Source organism: Lissotriton vulgaris, chromosome 4_1 (assembly GCF_964263255.1).
Source record: "Lissotriton vulgaris chromosome 4_1, aLisVul1.2, whole genome shotgun sequence".
NCBI classification, from domain to species: Eukaryota; Metazoa; Chordata; class Amphibia; order Caudata; family Salamandridae; genus Lissotriton; species Lissotriton vulgaris.
In genome coordinates, this window is record NC_141691.1 from 294577963 (window position 1) to 294600279 (window position 22317).

Below are 22317 nucleotides of genomic sequence, written 5' to 3' on the forward strand. Positions count from 1 at the left end.
GTTTGTCCTATATAACCTTGAATTGTGCAGAAAGGTTACAAATGACAACACAACTAGTATGCCAAAACAGTGGGAAAGAAAACAAGTACCATTTGTACCATGAATTATTGACTGCATATTTTTGACGCTGCTGTATATGTTAAGTTGTATGTACATGTCAAAGCAGACAGCGCAGCTTGCAAATGCAGTATAGCACATAACACAAGCATACTTTTTGGCGATACATGTGTTTTGGGTGGGAAAAAAAGGATTGTTAATGGAAATTTGTTGCAGTTTACGGGGTTAGGTAGAATATCAATCACTTATCTTTTAAGTGTTTGTTTGCGGCTTGTAAAGCATTCAGTACTTCTTGTAACCATACACACTCCTCATTCACACAGGAACCAGGGCCAACAGAATACCTTTCATTTTGGTTAATAATGAACAATGAGTTATATACCGTTTCCTTAGAGAGAAAGAAAATCATAATTAGACCATACAAGTGGAAATGCAAATTTCTAATCATCTTAAAAAAATAAAACATTGCCCTAGTGTGAAATTATGGACTTTTCTCAGTTATCAAATGAAAGGATTCTTTATTGTCCTGAGGACAAAAAGAAACAAAAAAAAGAAGACAAAGCAACCCCAAGGCCATCATTTATATATTTCAAATAGTTGCCAACTTATTTATTCATATTATAAAAGATGGGTATATGTGCTTTGTTTTTCGTCTAAATTAATGTACCATATTAATTCTGTGTTGTAATAAGAATCAAGTCTGTTTGCAGTGATAACAGGCAGAAGTTATGTAGGGGCATATTATCAAGGACAGGCGCTACATTATCGCCGCTTTTATCGGCAGGAAGCTGCCGATAAAGCGGCGATAATGGCCTTGAAAATATGCTCTATGAATTCCAATCGAAGCCCATGTTAGATGTGTTCACATAGAACATGGGCTTCGTTTGGAATTCATAAAGCATATTATCAAGGCCATTATCGCCGCTTTATCGGCAGTTTCCTGCCGATAAAAGCAGCGATAATGTAGCGCCTGTCCTTGATAATATGCCCGTAGTTATTAAAAATAGCTTTTGGCAGCAAAAGGTATGTTCCAGTTACCAAGAAAAGAGTCTGGTGTGTAGGCTTAACCATGTGCAATTGTGCATGAAAGGCAGCACTCATCTAGCACTACTTACATCATGGTTAACCCTTTTGTTGCTTGAAATGGGTCATGGGAGGGGGTATGGTTCATATCAACATCTGTGACTATGGCTGCAGATGGAAATTCACTGTAAGCCAGGCTGTGTGACTGCAAACCAAAAAAGCCTTGTGGTATCAAAACATTTGGTGCCAAGTGTACCATCATTTTGTGATCTCCGCTTCAGGGTCTGGTAGGTGTTACTCCATTGCTAGAAACAGCCAGCTCTTGTGAAGGAAATCATTTTTGGGGTATTAAATGGTGAGGTGGTGATGGGAAGGCATGTTTTTGTCCTTGATCCTTGAATTTAAGAGGGGACTCCAAGACAGTTTCATTTTCTCGTTCTATTGCTTCATATGTATTTGTAGATTTTGGATGAAGGACACTAACCATCCCTGTTGTAAGTGCCAGGTTTTCAAGTTTCTGCATGTTAATCCGCGAACCTGCATCACCAGTCTCATCTATATTTTTGACCACCCACTTACAAAGAATTTCACTGGGATTGTCCAAAAGCAGAAATTATCCATCTTTTCTAAAACAAACTGAACAACCACAAACAAAAAATAGGATGTTAAATGAAGCCATGATTATATCCTGCTAGATATAAAAATTAGTTTTCGACTGGTTTAAATTTTTTAGGTATGGTACAGAGCATATCACAAACTGATTCACATATGATTTACTTGGAAAAAAGTATCACTGAGGTGGGCAGATACAAACAACCTACCTCTATCCCCAAATTTTGGACAGTGGAAAACATGATCTATCAGTAAACCAAGAGGTTAGACAGTAATGTAAATCCTCATTTTACACTCCCTTCAAAAATAGATGAATTTCATTACAATTCCGGAGGCTACCATTATGCATATGACTTATAATGCCGACCCAAGAAGCCGTATACACCATGAAGTAAAAAGGTTCCAGAATAGAAAATTATGAAACATATACAAGGCGTGAGCACATAACAATTAACCTCTTTTAAATGCGGCTCCAAGCAGATAATTTCCTTACTTTACTCTCTATGATTACTGTTTTCTTAGTTATGCCAATGATTAACTTATATTGTTATCTTATCTTTAACTAATGCCCTTTCTTCTTATTGGCTTCCCAGTTATTGCTTAATATGCCTTAATTTGTTTTAACGCATTGACCCTACTTACCTTCCTTCCCTGACTTGGACTAGCGATCTCCAATTTATGGTGATCTGCTCCTGACCATGCCGCTTTACCTCCTATTCACCCTCCGGTCTTATGTATAACCGTCTTTTCCTGCTTCTCATACTCTCTCACTGTTTCTCGCGCTCTAAATCAAACGTGTTGTTTTTAAATTGACTGAGCATTCAGCTCCTCTCTTACCGTCTCAGTACCCGATCCGGGTTTGCATACCGAGACACGCGATCTCCCTTCTCTTTAGATCAGCTTTCATTACACCCAACGCTCAGCTTCATGTTTTGCCTTCCTCGGAGCGGCATTTGCGGAAAGACCCTTGGCAATGTGCATGCAGCGCCGCCCCATTACCAAGGCTCTTTCCTCTCTCCTCTACCATGCTTTTCCCGTATCCTAGCAGCGCGCCGACTTTGAACTCGCTCGTGCATTTAGACAGTTGCTCAGCTCGTAGATCAGCTGTTTCTCCACATCGGACGCTTGTGCATATCACTTATAATGCCGACCCAAGAAGCCGTATACACCATGAAGTAAAAAGGTTTCAGAATAGAACATTATGAAACATATACAAGGCGTGAGCACATAACAATTAACCTCTTTTAAATGCGTCTCCAAGCAGATAATTTCCTTACTTTACTCTCTATGATTACTGTTTTCTTAGTTATGCCAATGAATAACTTATATTGTTATCTTATCTTTAACTAATGCCCTTTCTTCTTATTGGCTTCCCACTTATTGCTTACTATGCCTTAATTTGTTTTAACACATTTACCCTACTTACCCTCTTTCCCTGACTTGGACTAGCGATCTCCAATTTATGGTGATCGGCTCCTGACCTTGCCGCTTTACCTCCCATTCACCCTCCCGTCTTATTTATAACCGTCTTTTCCTGCTTCTCATACTCTCTCACTGTTTCTCGCGCTCTAAATCAAACGTGTTGTTTTTAAATTGACTGAGCATTCAGCTCCTCTCTTACCGTCTCAGTACCCGATCCGGGTTTGCATACCGAGACACGCGATCTCCCTTCTCTTTAGATCAGCTTTCATTACACCCAACGCTCAGCTTCATGTTTTGCCTTCCTCGGAGCGGCATTTGAGGAAAGACCCTTGGCAACGTGCGTGCAGCGCCGCCCCATTACCAAGGCTCTTTCCTCTCTCCTCTACCATGCTTTTCCCGTATCCTAGCAATGCGCCGACTTTGAACTCGCTCGTGCATTTAGACAGTTGCTCAGCTCGTAGATCAGTTGTTTCTCCACATCGGACGCTTGTTTAACCTGTTCTTTGACAAATTTAAACCTAATTTACCAATTGCCTTTTAGCTCACTCCCACTCTATTGGGTGTTTTCTCCTAGTAACTCCCTGACTCATTTGCCCTCCATTTGGTGATCTCTCCCACCAAGACCTTGGTAACCTTTTCCTCCCCACTTTTACTAGCCCTAGCCACAATATTAATATATAATATATATATATATATATTACCTACTGGCAGTCGCCAGTAGGTAGTTATAGTTAGGACCTAGTTTCCATAGGAAATCCGCAACATTCTATTGGTAATAACTTTGGCGCTGGTTGTTGAATCTTCGCGAATTTCTCAAAGAAGATGGCCCGCTCCTTCCCTGAAAGTCTCGGGAACATTCGTCAAGCAGGGGCCGAGAAAAAAGGGAGGTCCCAAAACGTGTTTTCCCATGTTAATTTCCATAGGACGATTAGACACGCCTACAGCCCGAACCGCTGAACGGAATTACATCAAATTGTGCAAAATGGTAGAGTCTGATTCGCAGATCACCCTTTTGTTTAAATGGTGTAAATCCCTCCAGTAGTTGTTGAGAAAATGGAATTAAACAAAATTATATATCTATAAGCGCGCACCGTACGCGTATGTGTGCGGGCCTTCGCGTGCGCGAGCTGCTTGCTGATTGGCTGCCAATGTCTGTCAACACTCCAAAACAGAAATTGTTGGCAGCCATCTTGTGCCTCGGTAGACTGAGGCACAGGAAAACAGAAAAACAAACATGTAGGACTCAGAAAGGAGGCAGGGTAGAAGCACCCTGACCCCCTAGGCCTGCTCAGGGGGTCACACAAGGACCCCAGACCCCGTGATTTAAAAAAAAAAACATTTTTGGGGGGGCCTTGGGGGTCCTTGTGGGACCCCCTGAGCAGGACTAGGTGTCAGGGTGCTTCTACCCTGCCCCCTTTGCGTGTTTTCCACCTTTGTTTTACTGCTTTCTTGTGCCCTGGTTCTACTGAGGCACAAGATGGCTGCCAACACTTCCTGGTTTGGAGTGTTGACAGACAGTGGCAGCCAATCAGCATGCCTTCCCGAGAACGCAGCATGCTCATTGGCTGTCAACACTTCTAACCAGGAAGTGTTGGCATCCATTGGTGCTAGGTAGACCGAGGCACAAGAAAGCAGAAAAACAAATGTGTAGAAAAAAAAGGGGGCATGGTAGACACAAACTGACCCCCTAGGCCTGCCGAGGTGGTCCCACAAGGACAAAAAAGGCTCAATTTTTTTTTAAACCCAGTCTGTTTTTTTAAAAAATAACCCCCCGGGGGGATCAAATCACGAGGGCAAAGTGATAAAGAATAGTGGGGGTCCCCAATCCCCCCACAATGCCCCGGGGACCGCTGCCCCCCAGGGCAAAGCAATGTATTCCACTGGCGTATACTGGAGGTTCCAGATGGGCTAGTTGGCCCCCAGGGACCTCTAGTATGCAAGGGGAATTAGTTCTCCCTCTGCAAACGCGCCCGGGGGCTGCGTTGCAGAGAGGTGTAAAAAAGGGTGTGGCCTCAATACACCTCTCTGCAATGCAGCCCCCTGGCGCATACTGGAAGTTCCAGGTGGGCTAGTTGGCCCCCAGGGACCCCTAGTATGCAAGGGGAATTAGTTCTCCCTCGGCAAACGTGCCAGGGGGCTGCGTTGCAGAGAGGTGTACAAACATTTTTTTTTATCTATATTAAAAATATGTAATGTAATTAAAAAATAATATATGTTAAAATAAATAATTTATAATAATGTAGTAAATCACTATAAAAAATATAACAATTATTACATTTGAAAATTATCATTTAAAAAACCTTTGAAATTCACTGAAAAAAACCATAGGTTTCAGGCAGGTTATAGTTAGGAATTACCATTTAAAAAACCTTTGAAATTCATTTAAAAAACCATAGGTTTTAGCCATGTTATAGTTAGGAATTAGCATTTCAAAAAACCTTGCAAAGTCACTGAAAAAACCATAGGTTTCACACACGTTATAGTTAGGAATTAGCATTTTAAAAACCTTTGGAATTCACTGAAAAACCATAGGTTTCCTACCAGTTATAGTTAGCTGGTCATTTTACTCATACAAAACCAATGAAATTCCCCTGTCATAGTTAGTTCAGCTAACTATAACTCGCGCGCCGGCAATGCACTGCTGATGACGTCACATATTACATCACTGATGACATGGTCAGTAACATCATTCATGACATCACTGATGACATCTCAAATGACATCACTGATGACATCATCCTTGTGAAAGAGTGGCAGACCTCCTCTCACTCTAATATAACCTTTGATACACACATTCAAAAATAGAAACAAAATGTTTCTAGAAAATGGAGATACCAGTTACAACAACCTATTCCAACATCTACTTCCACATCCACTCATTCACCAACAGTTCTATGTATTCACTCATACATGTACTCAATCATCATATGTACTCATACACCTATACAACCTGTTACACACTGATACTCATCCATAGATTTACTTACACACATACTCACACATGGAAAAAACTATCAAACATCCATTTACTGGCATCTGCAGTCTGGAGCAGGGATGCCGTTTGACGTAGACTTCTGACCCTCTGGAGTGGCCGGTTGCCTGGGGAAGCGTTGGGATGATATACGGTTTGCGTTTACTGCGGCTTATGTTCAGTTCTCCTGTGAGGCTGTATCCAGGGATGCCGGTTGACGCTCACCTGGGGAAGCATTGGGGTGACAGTCGGTTTGCACTTTCTGCGGCTTACTCTTGGTTCTCCCTTGAGGCTGTATCCAGGGACGCCGATTGACGCTCACCTGGGGAAGCGTTGGGATGAGGCTTGGTTTGCGCTTGCTGCGGCTTACTCTTTGTTCTCCCTTGAGGCTGTATACAGGGACGCCGATTGATGCTCACCTGGGAAAGCGTTGAGAATAGACCTGGTTTGCGCTTGCTGCGGCTTATGTGTGGTTCTCCCTTGGTGCTGTCGTCAGGGCCGTCGGTCCGGACTGGTGTCTGTCTGGTGTCTTTGGAGGTGTTCTTAGGCTGTGGTGTTACGAGTCCTTGTGCTTCTCCTCTCGTTGTTTTTGACGCACCTGCGGGCTATTCTGGCTGACACATTTTATACTCTTCTTCTTCTTCGGGGGCAGTGACATGCAAAATGTTCTAACAAGGCCAACGGGCCTATTAACTTCAATGATCTCCGGACCATTCAGACGAACCTTCAGTCGCTCTCCTCGGCTGCATGGCGGGCAGCCACTCAGCTTGGGTGCTCCTTTTTTAGGCAGCTTCTTGATGCTCCTCCTCCGAGTGTTTCCTCTCCAGGGAATAGCTTCCACAGACAGTGGTGAGCTGTGGTAGTGGCTGGCCACTTGTGGTGTCCGACTCTCCTCTTGTCAGCCTTGGGTCACTGACGACTCCTGTTTGCGGCAGTGTGAGGGAGGACACTGTGCTGCATTTCGGCCCCATCTGGGCTCCATTGCTGTTGCTTCTGCAGTGATGTGTGGGATCCCTGCTGATTCTATCAGTGTTTCTTTGCTTTTGGAAAAATCTCTCTTCCTCCTGGGCGTGCATCTGTGCTGGTGCGCTTCTGAGTGCATGCAGCGCATGCCTCGGACTGCACGCTCTTTCTTGCTAGGGCACCCTCTTCTGGCACCAACTGTGCTTGCTCTTTCTCCTTGCGGTGATGGTTGCTCACCACCAGGGGTGTGTGGCACACCCTTATCACATGCTCTGGCATAAGACAGGCACTGAAGTTGTGCTCTCCATTAGTCTTTCCTGAGGCTCCTTGTGGGGTTTAACAGTCTCACCCCTCCAATGCGACAGGCCTGAGTTGATGCCCCATCAGGCAGTGCTGAGGCTACTATTCTGTGTCTGCTGGCACCTTGCGTGCTCACTTGCCTCTAGTAGTGGTGGGCGCAATACCTTTACATAGACTTGCTTCTGTGGCGGAGTTCTGGTGGCGCGTGACCCTGCGCATAGTCATTTCACTGGTGCCCTCGGCTTGCTCCCTGTAGGCTCGCTCTTCTTTCCATGCTTGGTGACATTGGTCCCATTTGGTGTGCTGGGATAAGCTTGGCCACTTAACGGTGTCCTTGGCTAGATTAGTTGTGTGCTCTTTGCGTCTTGACCACCTTCTCCTCCCCTGGGGTTCTGCTTTAGAGGTCTACTGCCACTAGGGGAGTGTGGTGCACTCATCACCAGACCCGGCTGTGTGTCTCTCAGCCTCCTTTTGCCTTTTCCCTTGTGTCCAAAAAACTACAAAGGGGTGGCTCTAATCAGTATGGCTGAGCCAATATCCGAAAGAACAGAACGAAAATGCCAGTACTGATAACAAAGGATAATTAACATATGTTATAACACAGCACCTGAAAATATAATTCAAGACTGGGAGCTGATTAGTAGCTTTTATTATTTTGTTCAGTTTTATCAAAAGAGCAACTGTTTTCATGAAAAACGTATTCAAAGAAATAAACAGCTAATACATGCTAGGGACAACAATAGAAAATCAGGGAATCTTTCACCACATCAAGCATGTCACAGGCATACAACATTCAACCATTCAGGGGCAAAAAGGGGCTGCAAGGGACTAAGAAACTGCAACGTGTACAATATTTACAGTGAACAAACAAGCACAAGAATACTGGGGAAAGCCACAGTCTGCAAAGTGTTTGAAAAATGTCACTAGAAAATTATTCATACGAAAAGTACATTCCTTCAACAAATTCGAATATTCTCAATGTTTTTTTAGGAAATCAAAAGATAATGTACAAGAGGTAGTGATAAGCAACAGAGAGATTTTTGATGAGCTTATCACCCATGCAGACTCTAGAGTGGCAGGGGCCTACGCGTTTCGAATCCTGCTGGTCTTGGAGGATTCTCTTCAGGGCCTTTAGTCTTATCTAGAAAGAAATGAAAAAAGATTAAGAGGGAAGGTTTATAAAAGATGTGCATTCAATTGATCAACATCAGATTCCTCACTCAGATCGCACCCTTTCCTCCACAGCTTACCAAATAGCGGAAGTGCAATCGAGTAATGGAATTCACAGCATCTTGGCTGGAGGGGGTGAGCAGTACCTACAAACGGTCAACAGACATTGATCACGGTGGAGACCTAATCGGGGTGGCTGAGGAATTGGAAGTTGGAAGGGTTTATTAATCTTACCTGCCTTAGTAATAGACGGGAATGCTGTGCTTGGATCAAAGTCAGAACACAGAAGAGGATGAATGTTTTACCTGTAAATAAATAAGCGAGTATATAGTCAGGGCGGGTTTCCTTTTAGTGGAGAGCGAGTAGTTCTGAGATAACTACAAAAGTTCTTACCTACTATTTTTGGACCTTTATTTCGGAGTACATCGCCGTGGAAATGAAAATAAATACTGGCACGAAGTCTGTTGGGGAGTAATGGAGTAAAAGCTTCAGTTTACCGAGACCGCCGGAGGATACAAAAGTATCAACGTGAAACTAATAAAGTTTCTTACCGGAAACACTGCGCGTTCAGTGGAAAATTAGCTTTAACCAACACTCTATCTACGATTGTTTTAGAGAGCCTGGAAAAGAACCACAGGGGCCCGTAAGAATAGTTAAAATATTAACCGCCAGTGTTTTAGCAAAACATCAAGAAAGCAGTGCGGCTTACCGTAGTTATTTGCTCAGGGCGTGGTCCGCCAAACGCGGCTCGCCGATTACGGACAATTCAAAAGCCCTGAAAAATATAACATACCGGGTGTCAGGGGAACACTATTCCGGGTGGGTGGAACTAAATTTGAAAAAGTTTTAGACGTATTACCGTCAACGCGGCGGTGCACGCCGAGGGCATGTTGGAGAGTAGTTACTAAGGCAAAACAACGGGATCAAGGTTAGTTTCAAAGCGGAGAAGTGTGACCGGCTGACACAGCAAGACAATAAATTCACTAATCCAGACCTTCGGCCGACGGCGTTGCGAGGGTGCTGCACACTGACTCATGCGCCTTAGCTAGCCGAGCTACGGCTTCACCGCCCATATATATAGGTCAAGATTTAGTGTACGCCCACAATGAGTCCCGGTAGTCTGCTTGAGACAAAAAACCAGGACTGGATTTACAGGCATAGTGGGTGTAAATAGATGAAAAACAGACACCCGGCCAGGTTATAATTTAAATATTTCGCTTAGTTCATTCAGCCCAGAGACTGCTGTGTCAAATTTGACTATTAGGAAGGCTTCCCGTTTCGACAATGCAAGATTTTGATCGCCACCTCGAGGATTTTTTTCCACTTTGGAAATCACAGTCCATTTTAAGTCACTTACAGTGTGTTGCATCCGCGTCCAGTGGAGCACCAAAGGGGCGTTTTCGACCTTCCTCTTTATTCTCGATTTATGTTGCGAGATCCGATGACGGATCTCCTGGTTGGTTTTGCCTATGTACAGTAGACGACAAGGGCATATAATGCCATAATTTCCCTTGTGTGGCAGCTCAGAGTGCAGTGGAGTACTGTGCGGCTGTGCACTTGAGTGCTGGGAGAGTACCTGCAGGCACAATGGAGCTTCTATGTTTTAATGCTGCTGTTTGTGCTTCACTGTTCACAAGAGTTCAGGACCTTTGGTGTGGGGGAGCTGCAGGGATACGCCGGGTACAGTTGTGCCTCATTGACTAGGCACTCCTCCCACCCAACCTTACTGGGATGGCAGGAGGCTGGTACTTCAATTATCTCCTTCCTTGGACGTTGAGTCTGTCAGCCGAGTTCACAGGCAGACTCGGGCGAGAAACAGTAGGAGGTTACTGATGAAGTAGCTTCAGGCTCCGTGCAGTCATTCACGCTCTAGTCACCTAATAGGCTCTCTTCACTGAAACTTCAGGCCACTCTCTGATTAGAGCTGTTGATGTGGGAGGGGGCATACAAGGCTGGAAGTCTCATTCGGTTAACCCCGGTCGGGCAGTCGCATAGGATGACTCAAGGAAGTTTAGACCCTTAACTCGCAGATAGCTTTTCATGTATTGCTGTGCGCAGGGGCGGATTGGCAAGGCGGGCATTCGGGAATGGGCCGAAGGGCCGGTGCCTCAGTGCCCTCCGTGGGCCGTTTTTTTCTCCCCTGTCCCCGTCCACAGAGAGTGGACTAGGAAAGGGGAGAAAAAAAAATGGCCCACGGAGGGCAAGAGACAGACAGAGAAAATGAAAGCAGCCTCGCTGTGTGGCCAGACAGCGATTGTCAGCTGTGGGCTCTCCTTCACCCCTACCCTGCCAAACAATCAAGCCAAGGCTGGGCTGGAGAGGGGTGATTGTTCGCAATAATCGGCCTCCCTGGGGGGCAGGTGTTTCTCAGGCCTTTGAGCCATTTGCACCTCGGCCCCCCTGGCGCCCATGCAGCCCAGAAACGGTGTTAGTCTTAACACCTCGCCCACAGCCCTTCACATTCAGGGCATAGTGGGCGAGGAAGAATGGGTCTTGCTGTGGGGGCCTGGTGATGTTTGGAATTTTTTTATTTTATTTATTTATTTATGCAATTTTATATAGCACGGACTTTACCCGAAGGTGTCAGAGCGCTTCACACTAGGAACAGCAATAATACATGAGGAGAAAAATTACAAGTGGACAAATTACAAAAGCAAACCTAAAGTTACATGAATCAAAAGTGACAATAGTGAGCAACCAAAATACACGAGGTAGCAATCGGTACATTACAGGAGGAAAAAGTGATATGTGTGCAGGTTACAAAAGCGTACAAAGTACAAGTAGAGGTATAATACTGCAATAAATGGCAGACACTCCAGCACAAGAACAAACGTTACATAGGCAATGGTGGCACTTGTGCAAGTATCTAAAGCAAACAAAAGTGGAAGGTAGCAAACAGTGTGATACCAGAGAAAAGTGACGTGTGCAAGTTACAAAAGGGTACCATACACAGGTACAAGGGTAATACTACAGTAAATGGTACACACTCAAACTGCCAGAACACACTGGGAAGGCACTTCCCATGCACCAGCTTCACGTCAGCCTCCCCCCTGGCTACCTGGCTACCTTGGATGACCCAGAAAGCTGTGTTTTGTGCTCCCCTGCAAGGACATTTTCGCAAGGCCTGGAGGGCTGATTAATTTACTAATTGCAGGGGCCTTACCTCTGTTCATGTGCTCCTGAGCTGAAGGTCTGGGGAGGGCTAAGTAGGTTAGTAATAGCAGGGGCTTTGCTGCTTTTCAGGTGCTCCTGTGCTGGAGGGCTGGAATAATTTTGTGACAGAAAGGGGCCTTGCTATTTGTTTTAGTTGCTCAGCATGTAGGCCATTGGCACCTTTGCCCTGTGTCCTGTGCAAGAACAGTATCCTCCCACTTTCATTCCTTGTCTGTGCAAATAGTGTTTCATGAAAGGGCACGCCCCTTGAATGTGGGCCACGCCCCTTAAATATGGGCCACGCCTCTTGAATGTGGGCCACTTTTTTCGTTAGTGCCCGGGCCGAATTGTGATCCCAATCCGACCCTGGCTGTGCGTGACTAGGCAGGCATTGTGAGCAGGTTGCAGGAGTCATGGCCTTTGCTTCTGGGTACTGTTGGGCTGCTCTATGGGACAGCAGTGGCTTGCTCTACTCACACTGATGAGGGGCCTCGGTCCTTTACGTTGCCAGTGTGGCCCTGCCAACAGATCCCAGCAGGAGTGCGTCCTTCATACACCGAATGGTGCACAGCGATCTGAGGTACAGGGGTTCTTTCACTTTTCTTCACTGTCGCTGCTCTGGGCAGGGTCGTGGGGGTTCTGCACATACCTCTCGATGCAGGGAGCACGGCCAGGCTGTATTTTACTGCGCTGGAGGTCTCTTCACCACTGGCCCCTTTGCCGGCCCCGGTGCGGTGCTGAACCGCCTTACTAACGCTAGTCCCATCTCTTAGGCAGGCAGAGGGTGTGGATGGTGGCTCTTCGGTCGTTCAGAGGTGGCAGGGCTGCAGGCTCTCTCACCGCTCTGGATGACGATCTTTGGCGCACACCTTACTTGCAATAAAAGTCGCCTGACCAGCGGGCTTTTGTGGTGACAGTCTTAGCTCTGGAGCAGCGCTTCGAGCATGCTCACCCCCTTGTTAGGATGGATGGCACCCCACTCAGGGGGAATGGCTGGTTCCCCTTCTTCACTGCGTGATGTGCCAACTTGAGGGACCGCTATAGCAAGGACCACTATGACACGTTCATTCACGGGGTGACTTCCACTCAGGCACGCATAGAGTCCAAACCCCTCATCGCCAGTGTAAAGTTGGGCCTCAGGCCCACATGGTGTGGAATAATGCACATTGACACTGGATACTCTGGTGTAGTAAGTGGCCACGAGCAGGTGCTGGTGCACCCGGGCCCTTTTATTGGCGGGGCCACATCTCTCATGGCACCTGTGATAAATGGGTGTGGGGGTGCTAGTGTGTCCAGCCCTCGAGGGAGTGGCTGGAAGAACGGCTTCCTGCGGAGCACTAGAATGTGTCCCGCAGGACACTACACTAGCTAACATCTGCAGGGTCACTAATGTCGGTGGGCCTGTTGGAGCAAAGAGACCTGCTCTAAAGAACATCTTGACTTCTTCCCACACTTTTCAATATTTAGTAACTAGATTTGTTTAGCCATTAAGCCTTGATTGCATTGGCTACTTGTGTGTGCACAGATATGAGGACAAAAACGGGCGAGTATGCACATAAATAATCCAGAATCCAATTTGCTCTTGACCGGTCCTACAGGCCCTTCCTTTTCTTAGATGCCGGAATCAAATGCTTTCCTGCTTACAGATGTGCGCACGCAAAGTTGGTAAATAATAAGAGCAAAGCAGCACCATACATTCCCTTAAAAACACCATATTACCCCTTAGAAACACCATTGCACCCTCACGGTTTTCTATTGGTGCTTGCAGTGACGTAACGTCCGGCGCTACCTGTGAGTTTGGGTACCTGCATAAAGGGGATTGGGAAGCAGAGAGCGAACATTTGCAAAATGAAACAATTAGCTAATTGTGTAAAAATGTAATGCAATGTTAACAGAGGTTATGCCAAAGATGAGCACACTTTCCCAAGAAAGGTTTCCTATCTGTTCAACCCCAAAACACTACATGCATGGATATCTTAGTTCTCCTCCATATCTTGCTGTAAGGGCTCCTTTCTGATCTGGGGACACACCTTCAGTAACAGGCGGCACTGGCAGGTCCTCTTGCACCCGAGGTTACTTGTGTTTAGTTCAAGTTCTTAAACTTGTGACATCACTATGTGGAGGGATGGGAGCCTTGTCATACTGAGGCGGTGGGGGAGAGGCAGAATTTTACATAAGGAGGACTGGAGGGGGAGGTGAATGGCACGTCACTTCGCGGCACACATTTTGTAACCTCCACGGAGAGGAAGAAGCATGGACAGGCATGAAGTCAGTAAGCTAGCTTAGTGGGATTAGCTTTAGCTGTGGAGATCTGTTTGTAAAGTGACGGTCAGAGCTACAGATCCCAACAAAGCAAAATAAGACTTTTTATTTTGCTGCAGATGAATAAACAGTCCTACTTACTTTCCTGAATAATAATTTAAATTTGAACATTACGTTCGTTGGCAGTCACAGTTTAGGTGACAACATAAAGAGTAAATGAAGACATGTTACTACTAAGGTCCTGATTCTGATGCGGTTAGGAAGGCCTCCTAATGGCATTAGCTCATTCCAAATCGGATCGGGAATGACCCAGGGCCCAATTATGATGCGGTTAGGAACATATGCTCCCATTGAAGTCAATGGAAGTCTAACCAAATCGTATCTGGAAGCATCCGGATGCATTGTACTCCGTCGGTCGGACTGTCCCGATCCGAGTGGGTTGGAAAACATTTCCAACCCAATTCAGTCGGGAAACATTTCCAACCCATATCAGAATCAGCCCCTTAGTGTTGGTCTTGTGGACTGCGCACACCTCTTGTCATATCACCAGCAGTGAGAGCGATCAGCTGGGTGCACTGCTTGAGCAAAGCATGCTTTGAAAACGGGTTACTGCGAAGTGGGCCATTAAAGACTTTTGGACACTAAAGAATATGTCCACATTTCTGCACACCTCTTAATGAGAATTGGAGGCAGGGTGGACTCTGCACATATTTCACACTTTCTATCAATACTGCTCACTTGGGCTCTCGGAGAACATTTCTTTAAGCATCAATGAACAAGTGAACATCAACAGCGGTTCTTCTCTTACTGCCACCAGACAAGATACACTGAGGAAAGCTTTGTACACCAGCTCCTTACAGGAAACATAAATGCAGAGAGGCCGCAGGAGCCTCGAGTTTTTTTTTAAATATTCCACAGACATAGGAAATAAAACAGATTTAAGTCAGTGCTGCAAATTCCCACTTCTATAAATAAAAGCTAGAGCGCCAAGACATTTTTGGTGATAGCGTGCTTCATAAAGCTCAATTATTATAACAGGGATCTTTATGTATCGTGTTGAAGCTTTTATGAAGGGCTTCCTTATCCCATGTGGAGTTTCAAAACGCTCCAATTTGCATTCGGTGTACTTCTTGAATGGGTGATTGAAATGAGTGTTGTTAGCTGCATTTTAGCCTATGTAGGGATGTTGTCGATGGGTGCAGTGCTTGATTTGTACGGGTGATTGCAGTTGGTGGGCACAGGCACTCAGTTTTGGGGCAGAAACCAAGACACGTTTTATCATTAGACTCTGAGCAAGCGAGGGAACAGCAGACAGATTGAAAGAACGAGACAGAGAAAGATAGGAGCATTGTGACACGGAGCAGGAAGAAACGATAAAGTGTCTGCAAGAGGGAGCTAAAGAGACAGGAAATGTAGGATGGGGAAAGAGGCAGAAGGTAGAATCAAGCCTAGACAGCCTCGGTGTTCGGCTGCTCCGGCAGCATGCTCTAAAGAAAAACTTTCTCCTGTTTGCGCACGTGTTGAGCCTTTGTGTGCACCACTGTGTGTCTGTTTACCTGCCTGTACTTCACCCTCTGTCTGTATGTGAGCTAGTTAGTGTTTGTCAGTGTGTATTAATGAAAGCATGAAGTATTTGCTGTGGTACATATGTGCATCACTGTGCATTGTGAAAAACAAGAACAAATGGGTATTACTACAGCACTACATAAGTAGGACAGATATGTTAGCAACTGCATTATTGTTTTAATCATGAAGCGTTTGATGGCATTGTGGCAAAAGGACAGATATTTCCGCTAGTCCAGCACTGTAAAATTTGGAGTACCATGTTGATCAGTGTGGCATTGTCGTAATCGGATAATGTGGATTGCAGAAGCATTGTAAAACATGTGCTTTATTGCATCATTTTTATGCAGTTGCAAAGCATTTAAATCATTGCAGAACTTGGACACATGTACAGCTAGGGTGACTAATCACAATTCAGCAAACTGCAGCACTGTGGAGAATAGGCATATGCGCATTACTGCAGTTTTTATGAAAATGTGCAATGCGCCTTACTTCAGGAGCCTAAAAACTATGCGCATTCTTGTACCTCTATCAAACTGGGTTAAACGTGCAAAAGTGCAGCACTGTGGAGACTGCGTGAATATGTGCATTATTCTAGGATTCTGAAAACGGGCCAACTGTATTGCTGCATCTCTGTGTGTAGACTGTACAAAATATGCTGTAGTGCAGCACATTTTTGGAAACAGACATTTGTGCTCCACCATACAGTGTGAAAAATAATGTGCAGTTCTGTAGCGCGGCCGCTACAGTGAAAGTGGCCCACGCTGGTAATTAAGTAAGCGCTCTCGCTAACGTGAAAGCGGTCCGCGCTGGTAATTATATAAGTGCAGCTGCTATAGGTAAAGCGGACGCGCTTTGATTTCAATAAATACATTATGAATGCGAGTGGCATGCTGCTATGCCGTGGGTGGAAGAGGAGAGCATCATTAAAGAAAATAGGACTTACCGACTTATCAAACAGACTGTGTAACAACACAGGTAAAAAGTCCAGTCATTTCATTATGGAGGTTACAAATGCAGACAAGGCGGTACCAAATTAGGGACTAGTAAGCTTATTTACAAATTAAAAGCAACAATTTAGCAAAGAAAGTTACAGGAGCCAATTGAAGAGATGGGCGTGAAATGAGCAGAGCTTCTATGTCTAACCTCAATAAAGCATGCCTCGCAGAGCCGCGCATGCTCTGCCCAAGTTCTACCTAAAAGGCACTTCTGCATAAATTTATGTAGATACGTTATAGTTGATAAGTTTCCCATGTCCATGCATGACTAGTTAGGACAGCCCTTTTTTCATATAAATCTGGAATTTGTAATCTTATTTAACTCAGTATAAAACCAGGACTCAAGTCCCAGAATTCTAAGAATAACATGAGACTGGAGTAACTAATGTAGCAGGGACCTAGGAAACTGGTAGCTATGATGTAATCACATACTCATTCTCAAATTCTCCTGAAGTCATCAGGAATAGTCACACCTTGTGAAGTCATCACATACTCATTCTTAAATCCTCGTGAAGTCATCAGGAATAGTCACACCTTGTGAAGTCATAAGATGCTCATTTTCAAGTCATCCACAAGTTACAAAGCTCAAATTTCTAAAGTCTGATGACTTCAAAAGCTTGATGATGTCTGATGATGTGCAAATGACTTCTAGAGTAGTTGGACGATCATTCAATGTCTCTGCGATGGCTTCTAAAGTAATCTTGTTTAACCTGGGCCCAGCTGCATTGGAGTTGGTACTCAGGGTAAGCCCTGCGACCTTTCTCAGCCATACTGACGCCTGACCTCTACTGTTTCCACCTCTGTGCTGCACTGTACAGACTGCACAATATTGGGGAAACACTGGGTAGGTCATCTGGCCTCATAAGGCCTGGTGTGATACATCGATTGGCCCTAATACTGGGGACCCCGCTAGTCACAAGAGTACAGGGGTGAGACTTTTGGCCCTGAGGCTGCCATTTGAAGGGTCCCTATCGGGACTGCACCTGCCCCCCTTTTAATGTGGTGGATTTCGGGGAGAGGCAGGTCATGCACCATGACTGTCTTGATTGACTAACAGCTGGGCGATATCCCCAAACTGGTAGTGGGCTACACATTGTATGCCGATACTTTGCAGGATCTCTTGGGGACTTTCCTGCAGGAACTGTCTGGACCCAGAGGGCTGGTGCAGGTCTCCCCTCAACTCACCAGTACTCTTAGACTCTGAGGGACTACTTGTGCCATCCAATTGAACTGTGCAAAACGTGATTAGGGGCCTGGTGAGTCCACTTGATGGATGGACTACTGCTGGGGTATCACTAGTGTGGAGGATTACATTTCTGAGCCCATGTTCACCCGGGCATTGAGCGAAGCCATGGGGAGTAGAGGTGAAATTGGTCAACCAGTTGCATTGATAAAGCAGTTTTTTTAATCTGTCTTTATTTTAATTTCCCAGTTCATAAGCTGATGCAGTAGTTAATCAATTATTTTCCTTGCTTTTTCAAGTAACCCAACAAATGTGTGAGCATAGGGCAGCAGGATATCTGTAGGTTCAGATTTTTCATTATGAAAAATGCCTCCTTCAATCTTAGATTTTGCTCAAACCATCTTCTTTTAGGACTCTTTTCAAATAGTCTATGTCAAAGTGTGCAGAAGGTGATGCAAGGCACCTCAATTCCTTAATTAGGATTTATAAGTAATGCAAGGGGTGATTTACGCCATTTTGAGTGCCTTAGTAAAAAAATTGTTTCACAGTGCAGCCTCATGCGCCACAACCTGAGATTGCTTCTTATCGATACGCCTGCCAGAGGATAATTATTATTTCCCCTCTCTATTTCTTCTTTCTATGCCTTCTGCATTCAGCAACACAGTGAGGAAAATACATCTTTGGATTGGTTTTGTTTGGGAGACATCTGATACTTTGCATGCAATATATCGCAATTAAAAACACTGTAGTTGCAACAACCACGTTGTTACATCGCAAACTGTTAGACCTGGCAATAGTGGCGTGGGTCTCCCTTCCATTTTTGCTGTTGCCTCCTGTGTTTTTCTGGTGTTAGGTGCTTTGGGCACTGTGCCACTCTGTCCAGTGCCACATTGTGAGTGCTGCCTCCTGTAAATTGATGTATTGATTAGTGGTTCCATGAATGGATATTTGGTTTACTTGTCAGACCCTAGTACAGTGCACTGAGTGTGCCCAGGGCGTATAAATCTAAATGCTGCTAGTGGGCTTGCAGCACTGGTTGTGCCACCCACAGAAGCAGCCTGGTAAAATGTGCCTAAGGTCTGCCATTGCAGAGCCTGCGTGCAGTCTGACACTGTCATGCTGACTGGGCAAGTGCACCCACTTGCCAGTCCCTAGACCTTCCCTTGTCTATATATTTTAGACACCCCTATGGTAGGCCCAAGGGCAGGGTGCATTGTAAGTAAAAGGTAGGACACGCCCTGATGTGTGTGGCATGTCCTAATAGTGAATTACAGCCATTTTTGTTTTCACTATTGCAAGGCTACCTGTTCTCCATAGGCTAGAATGGGCTGCTGGATTGTTACATGTTTATAATCCTAGCAGACTCAGAGAACATGGTAGAAATTCGAGTTTAGTATGCCTGGACTCAGAATAATTAAAAACATATTTTAGTAAAGTTTATTTTAATATTCTGTGTTTGCAAACACCACTTTTAGAAAGTAGTTCTTTGCTTGCCTAAACATTTGAGCCCACCTCTGCTAGGTTGTGGATTCCTTGTCTGGGTTTGTGTGTGACAGGACTGGGTAATTCCAAGAGACAGGCTGGGGCTGTCCGGTGGTGAATAGGGAGATCTGCATCCAAGATTGGAGGGAGGATTTGCATCTGGGAACTGAATAGGGCTGGGCCTTCCCTCTACAATGCCTGTGGTGTGTCTGATGTCTCTGCCCTGCACACTGAAAGAAGAGAAGGAAGACTGTCAACAAAGTGCTCCTGGCCTGTACTTGCCTTTCACAATGCTGGCTCTACCTCCTGTCGGGCATATGATGTGCCTGCCCTGTGCTATGAAAGGAAAGGAGAAGGGAGAAGTCTGGTAAACAGAGTGCTTCAGAACTGGCTTGAACTGGGCATAGGCCCCTCTCCCATCAGAGAACAAAGGATTTTGGAGTATAAGTATTTGGACCATGAGCCCACGAAATTAGATCACTCCTGGAACTGACAAGAAGAAACCTCTGCTGCGGAGAAGGAACCTGAAGAAACTGAGGAGAGACTATCCCCAAGCAGAAGTGCTGCTTGGGGAATTGGCCTGCAGTGGTTGCCTGGCTGCCCAGAGAGGAGAAAGGACTTTGTGGATTTTACCTTTGCTTTTCAACTTGTGCTAAAAAGATCTCCAAGGGCTTGGAAGAGAGCTTGCCCCCTGACCGAAGTCCCAGGACCAGTGGACTTCACCAGCCTTTGTGAATTGCTACTGTTCCATTGGCTACAGAGGCAGGGAGCTGTGACCGACTCTCACGACTGGCTCAGTGTCCTGTAGGCACCGCACTGAGCAACGTCCACCTCGAACAATGCAAGCTCTGTGCTCACTGACTCCGTCTCAATGCCGTCAACGATCCGTAGCCTGCACTGCGACTGGAAGGACACCGAAACGTGCAACGACTCGCTACACCGAATCAAACTGGTCTGACCGACGCGGTCACTGCTGCTGACTTCAAGTCCGGAGTTGGGCACCGCCTCGCACACTTCGCGATGCATCGCCCGACTAGCACTGCTGCCTGGACTGACCGAAGCTAGATCCCAAACTCTGGCTCGAACGCCGTACCGTAAAGCTGGAAGCACCGCAACGAGCAACGTTTGCCCTGAGCAACGCAAGCTCTGAGCTCACTGACGCCGTCAACGAGCCGTAGCTTTCACCGCGATGGAAGGGACACCGTGACCTGCAACGCTTTCTTTTCCTGCACCGCAACGATCATCGGACCCGGCTCGCACATTCGTGCCGGCCGCCTCAAGGAAAAGGTACTGTGTTTGAGTCTGTCGACATTTAAGTGGGCCCAGACCGCTGCTGTCTGCTGGATTTGTTAGACACTGTGTTCTTTCAGCACACTGTAGCCAGACAAGGCTACCGACTCGCACAGAACTTTTGATTTACACCGTTTTAACCAGAACTTTTGAAATTTGATAGTACTGTGTATTCTTTTTGTCGTTTATTGGTCTTGTGGTAACTCTATATAAAGTAAAACTTATATTTAATACAAAACCTTGTGTGGTGTCCATTTGTAGTGTTGTCACTGGGTTACTGTATGTGGTCACAAATGCTTAACTTACATCGCCTCTGAACTAGCCTTGACTGCTCGTGCCACGCTGCCTAGAGGGTGAGCAGGGGTTATTTTAAGAAGGTAATTCCCTTGCCCTGACTAGAGGAGAGGGTCCCTTCTTTCCACAAGTACCTACCTGTACCAACCAGAGACCCCCAATTCTAACACAAACCATTACAATGCAAGTTGATACACAAATTTTACTATTCCAACATCCAGCGCCCCCTACAGCAAGTCGCTGTACCGACTTGCGTTGTGATGGTATGTGATGTAATAACACAGTCATTGTAACAATCACGTTGTAATGGCATGCGATGTATTGCATGCAATGTAATATTGCGTATTCTTTTTGTTCACAAAATCAAGGCTGCCTGTAGGGCAGGCACCCTTGTACCATGGCACAAGGACGCCTGTTTTGTTGTTAGGCAGCACTCATTCATCACTGCTAGGAGGGAGCAGCGGTGCACCATATCTTATTAGATACAGTGCATTTCTGCTCTCTCCGTTTCATAAAACTCAGTGTAGCAACAATTCTTGCGTGAAACATCAGTCAATATATCCCTTTGTCTCTCAAGTTCTGGGACCACAAGAAACAATCCAAGGGTAATTGACCTTTATTGCTAAAATCACATTAACAACTTTTTGAGTCAAGCTTACATGCAATTTTAAACTTTTTATGATTTTGTGGTAATTTATTTGGGTTTTCATTAAGTCCCAATTATCACTTTTGAAACCAATATAGACATCAATAACAGAGAAGATGCAGTCTTTCCATATTTCTTTCACTGCCTCTAGTCGCCTCACTTCACATGCTGAAATTGGGTCAATTTTAATATCAGACCATACACTGGTTATCATAAATTTAGATTTATTGCCTTAAACCCCTAAACCTAACAGATGGCAGTTGAACAACAACGTACTGAAGGATAAAGAGTTCTCAGATCATTTTGAATGTATTACTAAAGAATTTTTTCTGCAAAATATTAAGCCGGATATCCCATTCCACATTGTTTGGGATGCTTTTAAAGCCTCTGCCCGAGGTCATGTTATCAATTTTGTCTCAGCTAAAAATAAGAAGCTAGTAAGGAGTCCTCAACTTTACTTCACATTATCTAACAGCTAGGACATGAATTTCTCACTACCAAGAATTATACTGAGATACAGAGATTATTGAGTGCTAAATTTGAATTTAATAAAAGATCAACGGAAGAAGCTGCTGGTACGCTACTAAAAATAAATTCCACATTTTTGGGGGGATGCAATAAGGCTGGCAAATTACTTTCCAATTATGTCCAAATTAAATATCAAAAATGTAAAATAGTTAAGATCTTAGATGAAAGTGGGAACCCTTTTTGTAAGAGTAAGGACATTTTGAAATGTTTTACTGATTTCTATACTAATCTTTATACGCCAGATCACTTTCCAACAGATGAGGCACTGGACTCATATTTCTATTCTCTTCCACCAAGACCACAATAAACACAGGATCTTTCTTCTCTAGATGAGCCAATTTTGATGTCAGAGCTAAAATCTGCTCTTAATACTTTACCCAAAGGTAAGGCTCCAGGTCCA

The 22317-nt window shown here is 45.1% G+C and overlaps 1 long non-coding RNA gene and 1 pseudogene across 3 annotated transcripts in view; both read right to left on the reverse strand.

The window, feature by feature from the left end:
• LOC147718668 (uncharacterized) overlaps positions 1–22317 on the reverse strand; it is a 453950-nt gene that overhangs the window by 231212 nt on the left and 200421 nt on the right. The window lies entirely within an intron of this gene.
• The window catches only part of LOC147718669 (uncharacterized), a 163707-nt pseudogene that overhangs the window by 462 nt on the left and 140928 nt on the right, over positions 1–22317 (reverse strand).